Genomic DNA, 19,916 nt, shown 5'->3' with positions numbered 1-19,916 from the left:
AACTGTTTTGACAATTATGAGTGCATTGTAAGACTACAAAGTATCAAATGAACAACCATGAACTATTTAAGTAAATTGCAACATGCTTTTGTGTTTTTAGAAGCAAAATGCAGTAAAAACCCATCAATTGTGGTATTGGTTAAGTGCTTCCTATGTGCCAATCACTGTACTGAGTCCTGAGGTTGAAAATAATCAGGTAATAATATGCACGTTCTGCAAGTATGTCCAATCATTATTTGATTGGCCTAATCATGCTCTAACAGTAGTAGTAGAATTAGTAGTAGTAGTGATAGCATTGATAAAGTACCCATTAGGTGCACCTACTTCCCCTGCCCAAAAGGATTTTGTTGCTTCAATGAATACAACAAATCTATTGCCTCAAAATTAGCAGAATAGCAGGATGTCAAATCCTTGGAGATGGAAGGAGTTCAGTGAAAGTATTACATCAGTTTAATCAGATAATGCATCTTCTCCTGCCACTCGTACTATGCATCAATTAAAATCATGCAAACCATACCAACACTTAAGCGACTCCACCAAGTTATGTGCTGATAAGGTTGCAGAAATCTGGGGTGGCCTTCGGGTCTGAGCCATGAATGAAAACCTTTGGTTATTTTAATAATAATAATAATAATAATGTTGGCATTTGTTAAGCGCTTACTATGTGCAAAGCACTGTTCTAAGCGCTGGGGGGGGATACAAAGTGATCAGGTTGTCCCACGTGGGGCTCACATTCTTCATCCCCATTTTACAGATGAGGTAACTGAGGGTCAGAGAAGTGAAGTGACTTGCCCAAGGTCACACAGCAGACATGTGGCGGAGCCGGGATTCGAACCCATGATCTCTGGCTCCCAAGCCCGGGCTCTTTCCACTGAGCCACGCTGTACTTCCAGCCACGCTGTACTTCCAAGATGTACTTAGTTGTAGGAGCTTTAATCAATTTTAAGATGTACATTTTATGTATATTTTAAGTACATTTTAAGATGTACTTAGTTGTAGGAGCTTTAATCAATACCACAACTTTCATGATGATGATGGTAATTTAGGGATTCTCTGAACTGGTGTCTAACCTCAGTCTTTTTCTCATTTATTTTGAGTCCCTATCATGGTGTAGGCTCTGCAGAGTTACCTATGAATATCTAAGTGCTTCAGGGCAGCCATCTCTACATGGCAGCCTCTGGAGGGTTTTTGATTTGTTTTGTTTTTATGGTATTTGTTAAGCTCTCACTTTCCCAGACACTGTACTATGCGCTGGAATAGATGCAAACTAATCAGGTTGGACATAATCCTTGTCCCCCATGGGGCTCACAGTCTTACTCCCCATTTTACAGATGAGGTAACTGAGGCCCAGAGAAGTTAAGTGACTTGTCCAAGGTCACACAGCAGACAAATGGCAGAGCCAGGATTAAAAATGAGATCCTTCTGATTCCCAGGCCCATATGCTATCCATTAGGTCATGCTACTACTCAAACACTACATTGTTTGAGGAGCACCATATAGGTTATCTTAAACACTCTAATTGTGGGCACAATCTGTTGTGTTGCAGGAGTTTTCCGATGGATGGAAGTTGATTTGGATGCCAGTTTCCAGGGTTCTCATTACAGACGTGCTTCACTCCAGTGGTGAAGGGGCAGATGAGGCACTTTGAACCAGGATTCAGATGATCAAAGTTGCTTCAAGTAACGTTAAAGAACTTGCTGAATTTCTCCAAGTAGACAAGTCTGCTTAGTAACTGCTGCAATGGTGGACTGATTCAAACAATAAATCAGTGGTATTTATTGATTACTTACTGTGTGCAGAACACTGGACTAAACACCTGGGAAAATACAATAAAGTAAACATGATCCCTGCCCTCAACGAGCTTACAGCCTAGCTGCTTGTGTCAAATACTGGAGTTCATAGGGAATGTCTTTTAAGATCTTACACATCTGTTTTTAAAAATGCATGAAAAATCATAGATGAACAGTAATTACATAAAATCCTTTGGATAGGTCACGAACCTGGGAGTCGGAAGAATCTGGGTTCTAATCCCGGCTCCTCCATCTGCCTGCTGTGTGACCTTGGGCAAGTCACTTAACTTCTCTGTGCCTCAGTTTCCTCATATGTGAAAGGGGAATTAAGACTGTGAGCCCTATGTGGGACAGGGACTGTTCCCAACCCACTTATCATGTATCTACCCCAGTACTTAGAACAGTGCCATGCACATAGTAAGTGCTTAACAAATACAATTTTATTATTATTATTATTATTATCATTATTATTATTATCATAATGAACATGGACTCCTTTTTTATTTACAGACTTAAAGTGAAATTCCATATATTCCCGTAATACAAGGAAATATTTACTTTTGAAGGCAAGCTATTCATTGCATAGATGCAGGAGTAGCATTCACCAAGGACTGTCCTCAGAATTTCAAATCACAAATACTTGTGCTCAGAAACGAACTGTGAGTCAGGATTTAATGCATCTACATTTCATTATCAGTTTACCATTTTTTAAATCCATGTTACAGTGGCATGTTACTAAGATATTTAGACTATGATTTAAATATCTTTTAAACATTATCATTTTTTTGGAAGGCATGGCAAAGTATCTGCAAATAAACTGGGTGAAGTAGCCAGACTAAGGAACTGCCAGAGTGGAATGCTCTAAGCAAGGTTGGGTTTTTTTTCCATAAAACGATGACACTCCACCAAGTGAATTTAATTATTCTGGTGTTTTACTCTGAAAGATTGGGGCAGCTGTGGGAAGCCAACAGAAGGAAATCTTGAGCCAGGAACAGCTTTTAAATTGCAACCCCATCTCTTGGTAGCAGATGACAGAGGCAAGTTCTCAAATTGCTGGAGCTGTGTGGGCTTTCCAAAATAGGAATTCAGAGAATTCATTAAGCATAATGAAAAGGGAAAAGTGACTTTTCCCAAGTAGTTACTTTTTTTCCCTTCAGGAAAAAAACTGTGCAATGATCACTGTACAGCCTACAGAAGAAATTGGTAAATGTAGGACAAATCTGTAAAAATGAATTTGATCTAGTCCCTGTTTAATTGATTTGAATAAGCTGAGCTCCACCAACTAAATCAGGAAATGGAATTTATTTATTTTTGATATGTGATTTCCATCCAGGCCCAATACAGAAAATCTATTTCACAAATGGCCATCCTTGATCAGGAGACAAGTTTTCCACTGTCTGAAAAAAAAAAGAAAAAAAAAAAAAAATCTCAGCAGTTTCGATTTACTCTTTAATTGAACTATATTATGAGAAAACGTGTAATTTGGACTACTATAGATTTCACATGCTTATCTCAAAATCCAATTTTACTATTTGTATGAATGACTTGATAGGTAGTAAAAACACTTGAAAAGTGGCTATAAAATATGTTACCAACCTACTCTTTCTTAAAACATCTGACAACAAGTGTTAGCAATGATTTTCCCAAAACTGTTGCATTATAGTGGTCTTTTGGATCAAGTATGCAACAACAAGAATAATAATTCTGGCATTTGTTAAGAGCTTACTCTGGGCCAGGCACTATTCTAAAGCCCCGGGGTAGATACAAGATGCTTGGGTTGAATACGTTCCGTGTCCCACATAGGGCTCACAGTCATAATCCCTATTTTACTGATGAGGGAACTGAGGCTCAGTTAAGTGAAGTGACTTGCCCAAGGTCATACAGCAGAGAAGTGGTGAAGCTGGGATTAGAACCCAGGTTCTTCTGACTTCCGGTCCTGTGCTCTATCCACTATGCCAAAGCTAATGCCTTATATCACAAAATAGCCTTCAAGGGGTTTCTAGACAAAGGGGAAAACTAGTTTACAGCTGCATTAAGGATAAATAGAAGAATAAGTAGTGGTTCGCAGATAATGGAACATAGTTTAAAATACAGCCAGATTTTGTGACTACTTTCAAACCTTCAGATGGTCTAAATTTTATGTTAAACACCATAAGTGTTTTGGGCTGTAAATTTTCTGTCATGGCTGCTTGGTACTCAATTCCTGATTGTCCATTGAAGTCTAAAGTGACCATAAATTCACTTCTTGATATAAAGAACTAACTCGGTAGTCTAACTTTATTTTTTTTTGTTTTATTTCCTGTGCTTCTGTAAAGTTTAAAACCAGGCAGGGCCTGTCTGCCTCTGAACCTAAGATATGCTGTTACTGTGGACGTATAGAGCCATCCATCAATCAGTAGTATTTTTTCAGACCTTAGTGTGTGCAGAGTACTGTACTAAGAACTTGGAAGAGTACAACAGAATTGGTAGAGACCTTGTCCACAAAGAGCTTACATTCTAGTGAGGGAGCTTAGTCGAGTAGTACCAGCTATCAGTCTCCTTCCCCCTTACACTCTGAGATACGTGTGGACAGAAATATGTAGAGTATTGAATTGTTTCTTTCCCAGCAGTTAGCACAGTGCTTGGCACATAGTAAACTCTTACAGATGCCACAGTTATTGTTCGTAGCAGTATTGGCACAAATACCTCACAAGTGGAAAGGTAAGCACATCTTTCTAGCCCTGCAAGGTATAAGAAAGATTCACTTTTGGTCCCATTAATCAAAAGGATTTATAGAACACCTACTACAGAAGTATGGCTAAAATAGTGGTACAAAACAATCCCTGCCTTTAAGGAGCCTTTCATCTTCATAAGTTTTGAAGGATGATTTTCTTGCACAAAAATTAAAGTGGTGTCTATCTTTGAATAATCAAATTATCAATTTTTTTAAGAAACTCTTTGTCAAAAAGCAAGTTTATCTTGGAAGTAAACATGCTCATACTTATGAGGATTTCATTAGTTTCCTTGTGGTTTCACATTTTACACCACCACCATGGAAAAAAAAGGGGCTCATGCTATGCTTAGAAGCTTATTATGGAGGTTCTTATCCTGAGAACAGATTTTTGTTTTTACTTTTGTTTATTCTCCACACATTTATCAAAAATTATTTCCTTGGAGTTTAATCAGAATTATTTTCTAATGTCCTCTTCATTTCCACACTTTTCCATTTTCATTTATAAAGTTGGAAAATGACTTTCCAAGAAAACACAAAAGGATGAATGTGATTCAATTCTGTTTTGCTATAGGAGGAGAGATTGGGATGCCGACTTTGGTTACGTAAACTACCCTGGGGATTACGATTTTCTTTTGAATATGTTTATGATTATTTTGAAAAAGAATTAAGTAAAACTTGGATTTAAAAAACTGTGGCCACTGCCTTTCAGTAATCCTCTTAGTGGTGGGGTTTTTTTTAAATAAAAATAGTGCACATCTATGACCCGTTCTCACTCTCTGACCTGCATCCCTTCCTTCTCCCTCTGCCTCTACAACTTTTCTAGACATGATGTTCCGTTGTTTGGAAACTTCGATCATTAGGCTAAACAACCATAGTCTGTGTCTCCCAGATGTGTCTATTGTATTGGGCTCTCCCAAGCTCTTAGTACAGTGCTCCCCATACACAGTAAGGTCCTCTACCTAGATTTGTTTGCAGTGTGGAATCTTAGACTCCTCAAATTTGGGATTTTGAATCCACAGACACCCCTTCCTCTCTCCGCTCCCCCTCCCCCATCCTGATCCCTCAGCATTCATTCATTCATTCAGTTGTATTTATTGAGCTCTTACGGTGTGCAGAACACTGTACTAAGCACTTGGGAAGTACAAGTTAGCAACATATTGAGGTGGTCCCTACCCAACAACGGGCTCACAGTCTAGGCTCAGCATCCTCTTGAGATGTCATTCAACTGGATCAGGTTCAACCCTGAGATAAACTGATTTGTGCTTAGATAGGTGATCCACATATGGTGTCACTGCAGTTTAGATTTGCAAAAAAACAATCTAGTCAATTTTTTTATTGGTCCTTCTTGGGGGAGGCTGGGTAGGAAGTGGGGAGATGGAAGGAACCTAAAAAAGACAGTAAATCATAGTAGTATTTTTTGTAATAAGTTCTCCCCATTTCTCATGAATTACTAGGAAGGTCTCCTCCAGGCAGATGCTGTGCTGTTTATGTGGTTGGATGTTTGAAAGTTCACTTGTTTAAAAAGTCTACCCATGAAGTCACCGTAAAGGTAATCAAATCACCTCTACCATTTGATTCTTCTCACTTAGCTTTTAGTTCTAAACATCCGAATCAACCTCATTGCAAAAACTGACCGTCTCCTTCTGTACCCTGAAACCTTTGCCAAAATGAAGCATGTAGGTTGTATGCCTTCCTTTAATTGAAGCAAAGATAAGCAGGCCTATAGATGGTATTAAAATGATTGTGAGTTGGAATAGCCAATTTTCAGCTAAGTGGAGATGTTGAAACATGCTCCATATGTCTGAGATTGAATAACAATGTGATTTTGAGTCAGCCATTTATGTTTTCTTAGGCCTCACCGATAGCAAAGATGGATGGTAATGATCTCACCCTAACGTTGTTCTCATACATTAATGTTATACCCTGTAATTAACATGAACATTTCCAGATAAATGTTTCATCTGCTCAATGTGTGTGTGTATGTCTTGAAGTTGACTCTACATTGTGATTTTTCTACTCCATTTTATTTGTTCTGGTGGGCTTTGTACTAAGAGTTGACAGACACACCAATTAATTCGGCTAGGTTTTGCTAGAAGGTATAGATGGTGAATTAAAATATGGATAAAGTCTACCCTCCCTTGCACAGATGAGAGAGAAAAGTTGGAAATTGTCCAGTTAATTTGCTACACAGCACAGAACAGTCAGATCCAATGGAGATTTTCTTAGCGTGATTTTTCCAGTTGGACTGAAATCACAGATCAAGTTAACTGAATTGATCAAATGCCCTCTTCACTATGCATGTGGAGTCTGGCCCTAGGAATTTAGACAAGTGTCCTGAAATGGAAAACTGAACATGAAATATGCACCTTGGTTGCCATGAGTAGGTGTTGGTTAAGAGGTCAGAGATTCCCAAAACATTAGGTCACCTTGAAAATAGGTATATTTGCCTACTTTTCCTATGGTCTAAAGTTAATCTGAATTATCCCAATAGGAGAGAAAATGAAATCTAAAACCTCCAGGGTTTAATGTGGTGGCAGCAACCTCTTTAGCTTAATATGTGGGAATGGCAAAAAGGAATTATAATGTGGTCAGCACCACATTTAGGGAGCTTGTTAACAATTATCTGCCTCCAAAGATTTATTTTTGGAACCTCTCAATCTAAATTATATTAGTAAGTGTGTTGGCATGCATTCTCTCTCTCTCTCTCTCTCTCTCTCCGCCCCCCCCCCCCCCGCCCTTTCCACCCCTGCAACTAAATTCTATCAGATTTTGGAGATGATGTTAATTTGGGGATTCACAAGGCAAAGGTGTTGAACATAGTGGAGTTTTGTAGGTGTTTGCTGCATGAGAGTTGACAGCTACATAACCTTCAGAATTAGAGAGGATCCAACTCATTTTGTATGATTACAAATATACTCCCTTTCCTACTCTCACCTGCATCTTGTATTGCCCTATCCCTTTTTAGAGTCCTTCAGTGGACCTCCAAGGGCCCTTGTGCCCCTGTATACTGCCAATTAATCAATGGTATTTACTGAGCCCTTACTATATGCAGAGCACTGTACCAAGGGTTTGGGAGAGTATAGTACAACATGTTTTCTGCCCACAACAAGGTTACGGTCTAAAGCGAATTTAAATCCTCCCTCAAACAAAGCTGATTTTCTATTTTGGCTAGTCGCCTCGTGTCCATTTGACTATCAGGTGTGCCCACTTGACACACTTCCCCTTTTTTCCCTTCAACCTTTATCTGTGTTGTTTTTTAATGGCATTTATTAAGCGCTTATTATGTGCTAAACACTGGGTCGGATATAGAATAATGCATTAACAGTTACGGAAAAAAATATTCAGTCTCATCTCACCTCACTAGACCATAAGCTTGCAGATGGAGGAGACTGAATAGGACATTAACAGTTCTTTATAACATTTGCACTGTGTTTCTGGGCTGCTCATTTTCTTCAAATTCAGAAACCAGTTTTCAGTCGTGTATCCTAAATGTGTGTAATCAGCGGATTTCACATACTAATTTTTGGCATTTAATTCAACTTGAAAGACTGGCGAACAGTTTTTTCCCATTTAAGTTTGGATTTTAGTGTATATTAATATATTGATCAATTGTATTTATTGAGTGCTTACTGTGTACAGAGCACTGTGCTAAGCTCCTGGGAGAATACAATATAATAGAGTAGGTAGACAGGATCCGTCCTCCTGAGGACCTTACAGACTATAGAGGGGAGAAGCAGACATTAAAATCAATTACAAATAGATATGTGCATGAGTGCTCTGGGATTGTTCTCTTTCCTTACCGAATGGGGTACCTAAATACAGCGTGAACCCTAGAGAGAAGTGAAAGGTAGTTGAAGAGATTTTTGGAGACCTGATAACTCTCTCCCTCTTTTGAATTTGTCACCACCTTTTGAGTTGGAGGCCACCTAAGGGGTGAATCCAAAATGAGGTAGGAGGATGCGGTCAAGACACAAAATCAAACAGAGGTCACTTCACATCGAAGCCTGCAGATATTATGAAGCTACAGCCTCTGGGGAAGGAATGTGCAGGTCCTTTCTCCTGCTGGAGTTAAAATGGATGTGGGAGTTACATAACTGGTCTAACTGCTAGAAGAGTATGGTCATTATTTTATTTTATTTTATATTTTAAATTCTCCCACATTTTATGAAGTAAGGAAAAGTTAAGTTGAAGAGAATTTTAATTATAGATCTTAGAGTTTTGGTGGACTTGATGTCTTCACTGAAGTAAACTCTGGACTACTTCTTTCTGTGTTTACTCAATGGTTAGCTGCAATGTCATTCTTTCACTGTATTCACATAAACAGTGGTATTCTCTCACAATGAGGAGCAAAATTCCTAAGAGGAGGAATAATTAGAATCAAGGTTTTGGGAGTTTGGGAGGCTTTTTTTGAGAAGCACCTTTACAAACCAAGGTGGTTTCCCCTCACAAAATCGATCATTCAGTTTGTTAAAATAAATTTGTATGAACATTTTCAATACCCAAATGGATACAAATTAAAGTACTAATCCATCCTAAATCTGCTAAAGTCTACTTAAATCAATTTAGCACATTTGTGTCATGAATTGACAACATGGCTTAGTGGAAAGAGCATGGGCCTGAGAGGGTGGGCCTAATCCTGACTCTGCGAATTGCTTGTTATGTGACTTTGGGTAAGTCACTTAACTTTTTGCTGTGCCTCAGTTGCCTCATTTGTAAGTTGGGAATTGAATCCTCCTCCCTCAAACTTAGACTGTGATCCCAATGTGGGACAGAGACTGTGCCCAACCTGATTAACTTGGATCTATTTTGTGCTTAGTATAGTGATTGGCATATAGTACTCACTTCACAAATACCATTTAAAAAAAAGAAAAATGCACCAGTCTAAAACTCTCTTCACCAGGTCCCCATTGGCTCCCCATAATGACTCGGGTCATTATGGGAACAGTTTGTATAAGCTTTTCTTGAATATGATTTTTGAACCTGAACAGATATTTCTATTTTAGCTACATATTTGTAAACTGATTAACCATTTGTAGCTAGAAGCCACAGTGATGATAGTCAGCCATTGATTGGTTACTTTAAAATCCAATGTGACTAATTGATAGATTATATTGCTGTCTAGTCAATGCACCTTCCCTCTTTTCCCGTTATGGGGAGGGAGAGAATGTTAAATCTTTTGATATGTTCCTCAATTTAAATCTTAACTTTGGAATGTTCAGTGTGGTGGATAAAAACTTGAACTGTGGCATGTTAGGAATTTAGTGTATATTTGAGGACTGTTTTGAATGAACACATTATTGAGAGCTATTATCCCTACTTAAACTAAATATTTAAAATTCTATTTTCATCCCTTTGTCACCTTGGTTAATTTACATTAAAGTCTGGCTGTTATGCTAGTGTCCTGGTTAAAAGCTCTGTCAATTCTCAGACACTGTTTTCTAGACTACTGTTTTGTGATTGTCTTAGGGAAGCTTTCCTCCCAAGAATTCATTTGAAGCAGAATTTCCCAAGCATAGCTAGCATTGTGAGAGGAAAGTAGAACACAACCAGGCTACAATTTCCTGCATCCATAAAGCTATAAAAGAAAATAGTCATTCCTCTTTGGCTGCTGGCAGCATGTGCTGCTCCAGGCCAGTAGAAAAAATCAGTGAGAAGCAGTGATTATTAAGATGAGTCATTGCAGAGACTCATGCATGAAAGGCCTCTCAAAACAGAATCCCCAATCTTCAGCATTCACCAATGCAGAATGAAAATAGCCAATATCAAGGAAGAGGAAATAAATACAGGAACAAAAGCAAAAAGATGTCATCATGGCACTAGTTTCCCGAGGAAACCTGAACGACCATAGGACTCTTGGGTTCATTTTAGCGTTCGTGGGAAACTGAGGGACACTGAAATTTAGAGGATTGTTTAGTTTTTGTTTCAGGAAGCAAGAAGTAAATCCATTTGTGGTATCTGAATGCCTGACCTGTCGAAGAATGCTTTGCTGAAACCTTGTGTACTTAACCCAGGACGTCTGAAGACTAGAATTTCGAAAGATTTGACTGACTTCAATTTGAGTCCAATTTTGGGACTCAAAAACGGAGAACTCTCACTCTCATTTGATAGTTACAACAAATTACATGAAATAATTCCTCAAGTCAGGGTCGTGAGGGAAGGCCCCTATCATTTCACCACTTCCTTTAAAATTTCTTTCTGGTTTTAAAAAGGCTAATTTTTCCGGTGTTCATCCAACATGCACAAAGCTTCATTTTATATGCTGTGAGTTTGAAGAGCAGTATCATGTGGCATGTTGCTTCCCCGCTTATTCTTATTTCTAACCCGTCAATGAGTTGGTTACACCCGAAAAAGAGGCAGAATCAAGGCCAGGTTTTTATTTGACAAGTTATCCATCTTCTCTTTCCTCGCCCACCTTGCATGCAATTTCTTTCTCAGAAAATTACGTGAAATTCTGAATTCACAAGGTGCATGTCTCATTTCAGTTTTCTTCATTTCCTTTGCAGTCCATCTTCTTTAACATCAGCTCTGTTTTTAGTCACCTTGGACAGAAATAGAAAAAAGTTTTAATGCCCCATCTGACTTATAAAAAGTTGTGTGCTGTAGAGCCTAGCATTTTGATTGGGACAATATAGCAATATTAAGGAAATGTGATTTTTTTTCTGGTATTCGTTAAGTGTTTACTGTGTGTCAAACACTGTTCTAAGCTCCGGGGCAGATACAAGTTAATTATGTTGGACACGGTCCCTGTCCCATATAGGGCTCACAGTCTAATGCCTGTTTTCGGGAAAGCACATGCCATTTCTGTATTGAGGGCAGTTCTGTAAGCTTTTCCTAATGCATATCAAAAACACCTATTGATGTGGAAGCTGGACTTTGTTTCTGGCTCCCAATATGGCAGTAATGAGCTGAGGTGAGAAACAGCATGGTCTAGCAGATAGAGCATGGGCCTGAGATTCAGGAGGACCTGGGTTCTAATCGTGGCTCTGCCACTTGTCTGTTGAGAGGTCCCTCATCTGTAAAATAATAATAATGGCATTTATTAAGCACTTACTGTGTGCAGCGTACTGTTCTAAGCGCTGGAGCACTGTTCTAAGCGCTGGATTTAAACTGTGAGCCCTATGTGGGACAGAGACCGTGTCCAACCAGATTGTCTTGTATCTACCCCAGAGCTTAGAACAGTGCCTGGCAATAGTAAGTGCTTAACAAATACCACTGTTATTATTATTATTATTAAAAATACTCTATCAGGGACTGTCTCATTCCCAGAGCTTAGTATAGTATATACAATGTTCTGTGCACAGTAAGCGCTTAATAAATATTATTTCTATTGCTATGACTGTTCCCTGCAGCGCCTAAAGCTTTGGCAGTGATGGGCCACATTCTCTAGTTTCCTTCCATGTGTGGGGGCCAAAGCAAACTGCAGGAGGGGCAGACTTTGCAAATCTTTGTTCGTGTTCGGTGACAATTGTGGTACTGGAAATCTAAATGAACTACAGTATCCATTTTTGTAAATTGTGTCATTAAACTAAATTGAGAGGCGATGCAAGGAATAGATACTGTCTAGGGTGTTCTGGGTGCATTTCTCACACCGTTCAGATTACTGACAATAAAAAGATCAGAGAAGAGATAAACCAGAATCTAACTGCTGCTTTGAACATTTTTGCCAGTGAGGCACTGGTTCTGGACTATCAGTTGGAGAGGGGAATCCTTTTATAGTCAGCATTTATGAATTAATGAAAAAATAACAAATTTGGATCAGGTCATTTCCCGGATTCAGGAAAAATTTAAAATTGGAATGATTCCTGGTTTTTCTTGATGAAAATGGATATATTCCTTCACCATGATGTGTCAAAGGGAGGTCATGATACATAACCAAAATTTAGAATTGCAGAAGGGGGTGCTGCAGTACACTCCTTTAGGTTTTTTTTTTTAATCACCATACCAGAAATTATATCTGTTTTATTTTCACTCACACCTCTTTTTCTGTGTTTTGGACGATTCATTTTGCTGATCTGGGTAGAGGTTTGAAACTCAAAACCCAACCTTGAATTTCACTATCTGGACAACAAGCTTTTGTCCTCATCTAACCTCTAGTAGGATTAAAACTATACTTTTAGTCCCCAAGCTCTTAAAACTCTTTGTCACGTTGTCTAGGATTAAGCTCGAAAGAACAAAAAAAGGGCACATTTAATAAGGATCCCAGATTTTGCTCTCAAACTCGTTTACTTCTAAATCCAGAAGGAAAGGCAAATCGCATTGCTATGCTCAAGGCCTGCACGACATAACTCAAGAAATTGCACAATCCTGTTCACCGTTTTTGAAACCCTACACTGATTGCTCCTCCATTTTCAGCTCTGCCCAAACTGAAAATCTGGGGCCTGACCTTGTCCTGTCTGAGCTAATCCTCTGGAGTGTCATGCCAGTGTCCAGCCTTAATAGCCAGGTGTAACTTCACATCTGGTAGGCTGAAGACTGCAGGGGTGATGCACACAGTGTGATTCCTAGAGGCTGCAGAGAGATTTAGTCTCAAAGATTGTAAAAGGATTTTTCACTTAGACACCATGCATCACTGTGGTGTGATATCAACTGTTCCTGCTGAGGACAAAGGCACCTGTGTATTTTCCTGCCCTTCCCCCAGATCTGAGTAATTCCAAAATAGTGATAGAAGTCACTCCACCCTGACTCTAGCCCACTTCCCTCCATCCAGCTAGTACTGAGACCCACTGCAAATCCTATCTCCTTCATTCTACTTCGCCCTCGCTCTGAGTGGCTGTGCGAGAAACTCTGTTCTAATCTATTAAAAAGTAAAATGTGAATCAGCACTATCACCTTTTCCCCAAGACAGGGACTAGAAGGTAATATTCAGGAAAATGTGACGTGAAGCTAACACTCTGTAGGCCTTTGCCACAGAGTTTTGAACAAAGTGCTAAAAAGCAGAATCAATTATAAATAAATTTCACTGTGGTCCACTCTTAACCCTCTAGTCACTTTTTCTTTTTATCGTAAAATAGTTTGCTTTGGGGGGAGAAAAACGTGGTTGTATTCAATGTCACTGCATCATTTCACTGATTATTCTCCAGCTTTTTGGATGCTTTTAGTCCATCACTCTCACATTTGGAGGCAAAGGGGGAGAGATTTCATTATTTACCTTTTATAAAAATCAAAGCAGAGAAAAGCCCACATCAACCTAATTGAAGGTGCCTTGACTCAAAACTAGGTCAGGAAAGAAAAGTCAGCACAATTGCACTAATTAAGCAGGGCTTGTTTTCTTTGTTTAGTGCCAAGAAGGATTGATTAATTCAGCAAAAGCCTTTTTTTTTTTTTACTTAAGAACTGGAGGAATTGGAAAACAACCACTTGAGCTCTCACTTCTAAAATGCTGGAGGCCTATGCTATGAAGTAAACCAGTTGAGAAGTGTGGGGGAGTGGGAGAGGGAGAAGGGGGGTGAGAAATAACCAAACAAATATTTTTTAAGTTAACTTTGAAAAAAAATTGTCAAGAGATTCTAATTTCTGGTATGCAGTAAGGATACTCTGACTCTTCAAAAAAAAAAAAAAAAAAGAAAAAGACCATACCGAGTGAAGTGTTATTAAGGAGTATATAGTGCTACGTCAAATACAGGCCAACACTTCATCTTGGGCGTCGACTAATTTTAAGTCCATATTGTGGCAAAGCAATTCATAATTTTCTGTGGGTTCATCCATGAAAGATCATCTCCTTTGGTGACACAGAATTAATGCTGTCACTAAAATCTGATACCTAGGCAGACCAATGCTAATTAAAGAATTTCAATTTCCCTAGGATGTGTGGGCCTACTAACTTAAAGCTAGTTTTATTATATACTTTTTTCCCCTAGGTTCTAGTTTTGCTTACTACAAAAAGGGATTTGCCCTGGATCAGTTGTTCACATTTAATCTTTCCCAAACATCTACAATCGCCCATCTTTTCCTGGTTTTGGGGGTGCAGGGGAGGAAGAACAGCTGGTACTATTTTCCCTGTTCTCCATTTTAGCCTAATACCAGTCAATCAGTGGTATTTATTGAGTGTGTAATATGTGCAGATCCCTGTCCTGAACACTTGAGAGAGTACAGGACAACAGAGGTGATAGACACATTACCTGCCCACAAGGATCTTACAGACTAGAGGGAAAGACAGATATTAACATAAATTACTTAAGTGTTCATAAGTGCCTAATTAATAGATTGTAGGTCTCACCAGATTGTAAACGTCTTGAAGGCCGGGACCATACCTGCTTACTCTATTGTAATAATAATAATTATTATTATGGTATTTATTAAGCGCTTACTATATGCAAAGCACTGTTCTAAGCACTGGGGAGGTTACAAAGTGATCAGCACTTAGTAAAGTGCTTGGCACAGGGAAAGCATTTAATAATTGTGATATTTAAGTGTTTACCATGTGCTAAGTGTTGTGCTAAGCACTGGAGTAGATCAAAAATAATTATGTTGGACGGTCCCTGTCCCACATGGAGCTCACATAGATTGAGCCCCATTTTAACTCAGTGTTCTTTCTTCACTTGACTCTAAAGCTAGAGCTCAGCTCTGCTTGAAAAAAAAAATGCTGAAAACATAGCTTGCTCTGTTTCCCTCTTCTCTAGTTTTTTCCTTAACCTCCCACTCAGTTTAGCTTAAATTTGGATTGTCAAGCTATAGCAAGTCAAGCTTCAGTGCTTACTTAATGGTTAATAGATTATATGTAGTGTATATTGTTCTTAGATGGATTTGTGTCTCGTTAATATGGGTTATGTGATTTGGTAGTGTATATATGAATGGCTTGAGGCTCAAAAAACTTATCTGAAAAGTGATCGTTTTAAAAGGTAACCAAAATACACTGATTATTTCATTATTATTATGTCATTGGTGCTACAGGGGCATAGAGGAAGACAATGAAATAGAGAAACAAGGGGTGAGGAAAGAGGAGAGCTTAATGTACCCAGGGGCCATTTAGCTATTTATAGCCGGTTGACAGTCCGTGAAAAAGATATGAGTTGACATATGGCAAGATCATTCCTAATCTTTCACTTTACAGGGAATGCGATATAAATTCGTATACTTAGTACTTGAAATTCTGACCTAAAGCTAAAGAAAATTGACTGTTTTAGCTGGTGCATAATCACATTTTTCAAAGGTGCTGTTTCACCTGTTCTCAAATGCTGCAAATCCATTTATCCAAGTTTATACTGACCAAGATACAATTGTGGAAGCATCATTGGCTGATATTTAATAACTCATACCTTTGGAGCTCTTTGAACAGAAACAAAATTGAAATCTAAGTTGTTAAAAAATAGAGTTATTGTTTCCCTTCTCACTACAACTGTGAGAAATAATACCGAAATAAAACCCTCCTATGACTTGTAGGCATTTTTTTGAGTGGGGGGGTGGCGCAAAATTTGCTACGGAAATGGTTGAAAAGGACAGTTGAATCAGTGTTATCCGTACTCTAAAAACAACATGAAAGACTCTATGGCCTAGGGGAAAGAACGTAGACGTGGGCATCAGAAGACCCAACTTCTATTCCTAGTCCTTCCACTTGCCTGCTGTGGGAACCTGGCAACTTCTCTGTGCCTGCTTTCTCATCTGCCAAATGGGGATTAAACATCTGTTCTACCTTCCCCTTAGCCTGCAAGTCCCATGTGTGATTATCTTGTATCTTCCTCAGTTAGCACATAGTAAGTGCATAACAAATTCTACAATTACTTATTGTCAAAAATGGGCCTTGCCTTTTAAAATAGCACCCGGTCAGGCTGCTTGAAGTGACAAGATGGGAAAATAAAAAATGGAACACAGCAATAAAACAGATATCTTTGAAACCAAGTCTCAGGGAAGTCTGTGAGAGAAAGATCTCTTTAACCCACCTGCTCCAACTGCATAATGCATGAAACTTTTGTATATACCCTTTAAAAAGAAGTGGTATTTGTTAAGCCCTTACTACATGCTAGGTACAGGTACTAAGCACTGGGGTAGGTAGATGATAATCAAATTGGACGAAGTCCCTTTTCCACATGGCATTTTGGGAGGAAGATTTATTCACCATATTACAGATAAGGCAGCTAGGAATGGGGAAGGTAAGTGTCTTTCCAAGGACACCAGCTAGCTAATGTCAGAGAACCCAGGTCCTCTAACTGCCAGATCCATGCTCTTTCCAATTGGCAGATCTGCTTGCAGTTATTTGCCAATCCATCCACCCTCCTACCTCTTACCTGTAAATTTTATTAATGTCTGCCTCTTCCCACTAGATTGTCAACTCCTCAAGGACAGGGTTCATGCCCACTAACGTTACCGTACGCTCCCAAATGCATAGTACAGTACTCTGTCTTGTAATTTCAAATGAAACATATTTCAGAACCTATCCATCAATATTCTTCCAAAGGTTTCTTTGAGACCTGGTTTCCGGGAACACCTCACTCTGAACTTGTTCCTTGATTAAACGTCTGTGCCCCTGTGAGGAATAATAATCATGGTATTTCTTAGGTGTTTATACTATGTGTCAAGGAGTGTACCAAGTGTTGGGATAGATATGAGTCTTCTAGACTGTGAGCCCGCTGTTGGGTAGGGACTGTCTCTATATGTTGCCAACTTCCCAAGCGCTTAGTACAGTGCTCTGCACATAGTAAGCGCTCAATAAATATGATTGAGTGAATGAATGAATGAATACGAGGTCATCTGGTCAGGCACAGTCCCTGAAATTCCTGGGAACAAGTAACCACTTATTCCAATAATTTATCAGACTCCAAGCAGGGCCTAGTGTCCAGGAGAGAGAAGCAGCGTGGCCTAGTGGATAGAGTTTGGGCCTGGAAATCAGAAGGACCTGGGTTCTAGGTTCTCCTCCTCCTCCTTCTCCTCATAATAATAAGAATAATAATAATAATTGTAATGGTATTTGTTAAGCACTTACTATGAGCCAAGCACTGTTCTAAGTGCTGGGGGGGATACAAGGTAATCAGGTTGTCCCACTTGAGACTCACAGTTTTAACCCCCATTTTGCAGATGAGCTGAGTCACAGAGAAGTTAAGTGACTTGCCCAAAGTCACACAGCGGAGAAGTGGCAGAGTCAGGATTAGAACCCATGACCTCTGACTTCCAAGCCCATGCTCTTTCAACTGAGCCATGCTGCTTCTTAGTACAGTAAGCGCTCAATAAATACGATTGAATGCCTCTCCTCAAACAGGATTCCTGTTCTGGCATATGCTGACTGGAGAGTGGAGAAGGGAGTCTGTTTACCTTCTAGCTTCAAGTAGGAGAAAGTACAAGTCAAGGCGGAAAAAAAAACCTGTTTACAGTTCTAGCTGGAAACTATTTCAGGAACTTCCTCTCCCCACTTCGCCACCCCATTATGGCAGGGGCCTTCTAGAGGATTTCTGCCATGGGGGTGGGGAGGGGGACAGGCAATCACTTAATGAAGAGGCTGCTAAAAATAGAGTGAGAAAGGGAAGTCATGGTGGACAGTATTTTGTCTGTTTCATATAACGATGGAAACCAAAAGAAGAGGTCTGGTCTAAAAAGATAATAACCACCACAGTAAATCATATATAGGGTTGTCGTGAAAATAAACACAATGCCAGTCACCCAGCCATCGGTACTGCAATCAATCAGTGGATTGATTTGCAGCCCAGCCCTTCGGAAGCAATAAGTATAGAATGCCAAAGAAGCCAGCAATTACAGTTGTAGGGCAGAGGATTAAACCACTCCTGAAATCTAAATGCTGCTTGACACTTGCTGATTGGCCAATGCAAGTGTGCTGTCATAACCTCACGAAACAGATTGACCCATCAGTTTCTCTTAGAATCTCAGTAGAAATCTTCAAGATAGCGTATGTGGAGGCTTAAATGATTCCATTGATGTTTACTGTTCTTTACTTTTTCGATTGGTTCCACTTTGGATTTCACAGCCTTTTATTTATTTCCTGGAAGAGCCATGCTCCTGTTTTAAGAGGCAGCAATCCATTTCTCAGGTGCATGGGCTGTGAAACAGAAGATGGGTTTATAAATTGTGGATTGAGAAATAGTGTGTGTCTACTACACTTTAGAGAAACAGTTGTAATTTCATGACAGATTTAGTCAAAGGGCAGAAACATGGCTGTTAAAAATCACAAAGATACCAAACTGTAGGACTGATTTCATCACTATAGAATAAATTATATATGTATCAATTAATGGTATTTGAGTGCTTATTATGTGCAAAAACTATACTAAGCGCTTGGGAGGGTACAGTACAGCGGAGTTGGCGGACATTCTAAAAGGGTGTGTTGTATTGGAATAGGAACCTGTGAAGTTTGAGTCCCAACTCTCTCATTCTTCAATCAGTGGAATTTATTGAGCGCTTTCTGTGTGCAGAGTACTGTACTAGCGCTTAGGAGAGTACAGTACAATATAGAGTTTGTGGAAATGGTCCCTGCCCACAAGGAAGCGGCATGGCCTAGTGGAAGGAGCATGGACCTCGTAGTCAGAGGACCTGAGTTCTAATTCCCATTCTACCAAACGCTTGCTGTGTGACCTTGCCCAACCACTTAACTTCTCTGTGGCTCAGTTCTCCTCTTCTCACTCTTACTTAGATTGTGATCCCCATGCAGGACAGGGGCTGTGTCCAACCTAATTCACGTGTATCTACCTCAGCCTTTAGAACACTGTTTGAGACATTTTTTAATGGTATTTAAGTACTTACTGTGTTCCAGGTACTGCACTAAGCTCTGGGTTAGATATAAGCTCATCGTGTTGGACACAGACCCGGTCCCATATGAGGCCCATTTTACAGATGAGGGGACTGAGGCACAGAGAAACTAATAGCAAGCGCCCAACTGAAAAAAAAAAAACCATAATCTACAGACAGAAGCAGCGTGGTGTAAAGAAAGCATGGGCCTGAGAGTCAGAAGGTCATGGGTTCTAATCCCTACTCTGCCACGTGGCTGCTGTGTGACCTTGAGTAAGTCACTTCTCTGTGCCTCGCATACCCTCTCGGCTGGCAGGGCTGGTGGATAGAGGGCGGGGCCTGGTGGACAGGGGGCCTGGCGGGCTGAGGAGAGGCTGTTCCTTCCGGTCCATCCTTGGCCTCGCGCTGACAGTTGGGCGTCTCCTGGCAGTTGGGCCTATAGGCTTCAGCGGCCTGGCGGCTCCAGGGGCGCATCAGTAACTGTGAAACCTGACTAGATCAATCATTTGATCACACTGTCCACAGAACGCTGAACCAAACGTGTGGGAGGGTACCGCAACACAGAGTTGGTAGGCACATTCCCTGATCACAATAAGCTGACAGGCAAAAACTCCTCACCCTCAGCTTCAAGGCTCTCCATCACCTCACCCCCTCCTACCTCACCTCCCTTCTCTCCTTCTACAGCCCAGCCCGCACCCTCCGCTCCTCTGCCGCTAATCTCCTCACTGTGCCTCGTTCTCGCCTGT

At 40.0% G+C, this 19,916-nt stretch overlaps 1 protein-coding gene and 1 long non-coding RNA gene across 5 annotated transcripts in view; one reads left to right on the top strand and one right to left on the bottom strand.

Annotated features, from left to right (window-relative positions):
- The window catches only part of TBL1X (transducin beta like 1 X-linked), a 219,934-nt gene that overhangs the window by 140,815 nt on the left and 59,203 nt on the right, over positions 1-19,916 (top strand). Inside the window, exon 3 of one of the 4 annotated variants that reach the window (XM_038757107.1) lies at positions 5,958-6,052. The exons of 2 other annotated variants lie outside the window; for them this stretch is intronic. The gene's annotated coding sequence lies outside the window, so the exon portion shown is untranslated. Of the gene's footprint in view, positions 1-5,957; positions 6,053-19,625; positions 19,740-19,916 lie in introns of those variants that run through there. One more of the 4 variants, XM_038757109.1, reaches the window with a different exon arrangement.
- LOC119937555 lies at positions 10,863-19,615 on the bottom strand. The gene is made up of 2 exons (XR_005454156.1): positions 19,472-19,615; positions 10,863-11,042 (listed from the first exon to the last, which is right to left on the bottom strand). It is a non-coding gene; the product is annotated as an uncharacterized LOC119937555 (long non-coding RNA).

The sequence above is a fragment of the Tachyglossus aculeatus genome, chromosome 15 (assembly GCF_015852505.1).
Source record: "Tachyglossus aculeatus isolate mTacAcu1 chromosome 15, mTacAcu1.pri, whole genome shotgun sequence".
Lineage (NCBI taxonomy): Eukaryota > Metazoa > Chordata > Mammalia > Monotremata > Tachyglossidae > Tachyglossus > Tachyglossus aculeatus.
The sequence above is the reverse complement of the archived record's forward strand: the minus strand, read 5'-3'. Positions and strand labels throughout refer to the sequence as shown.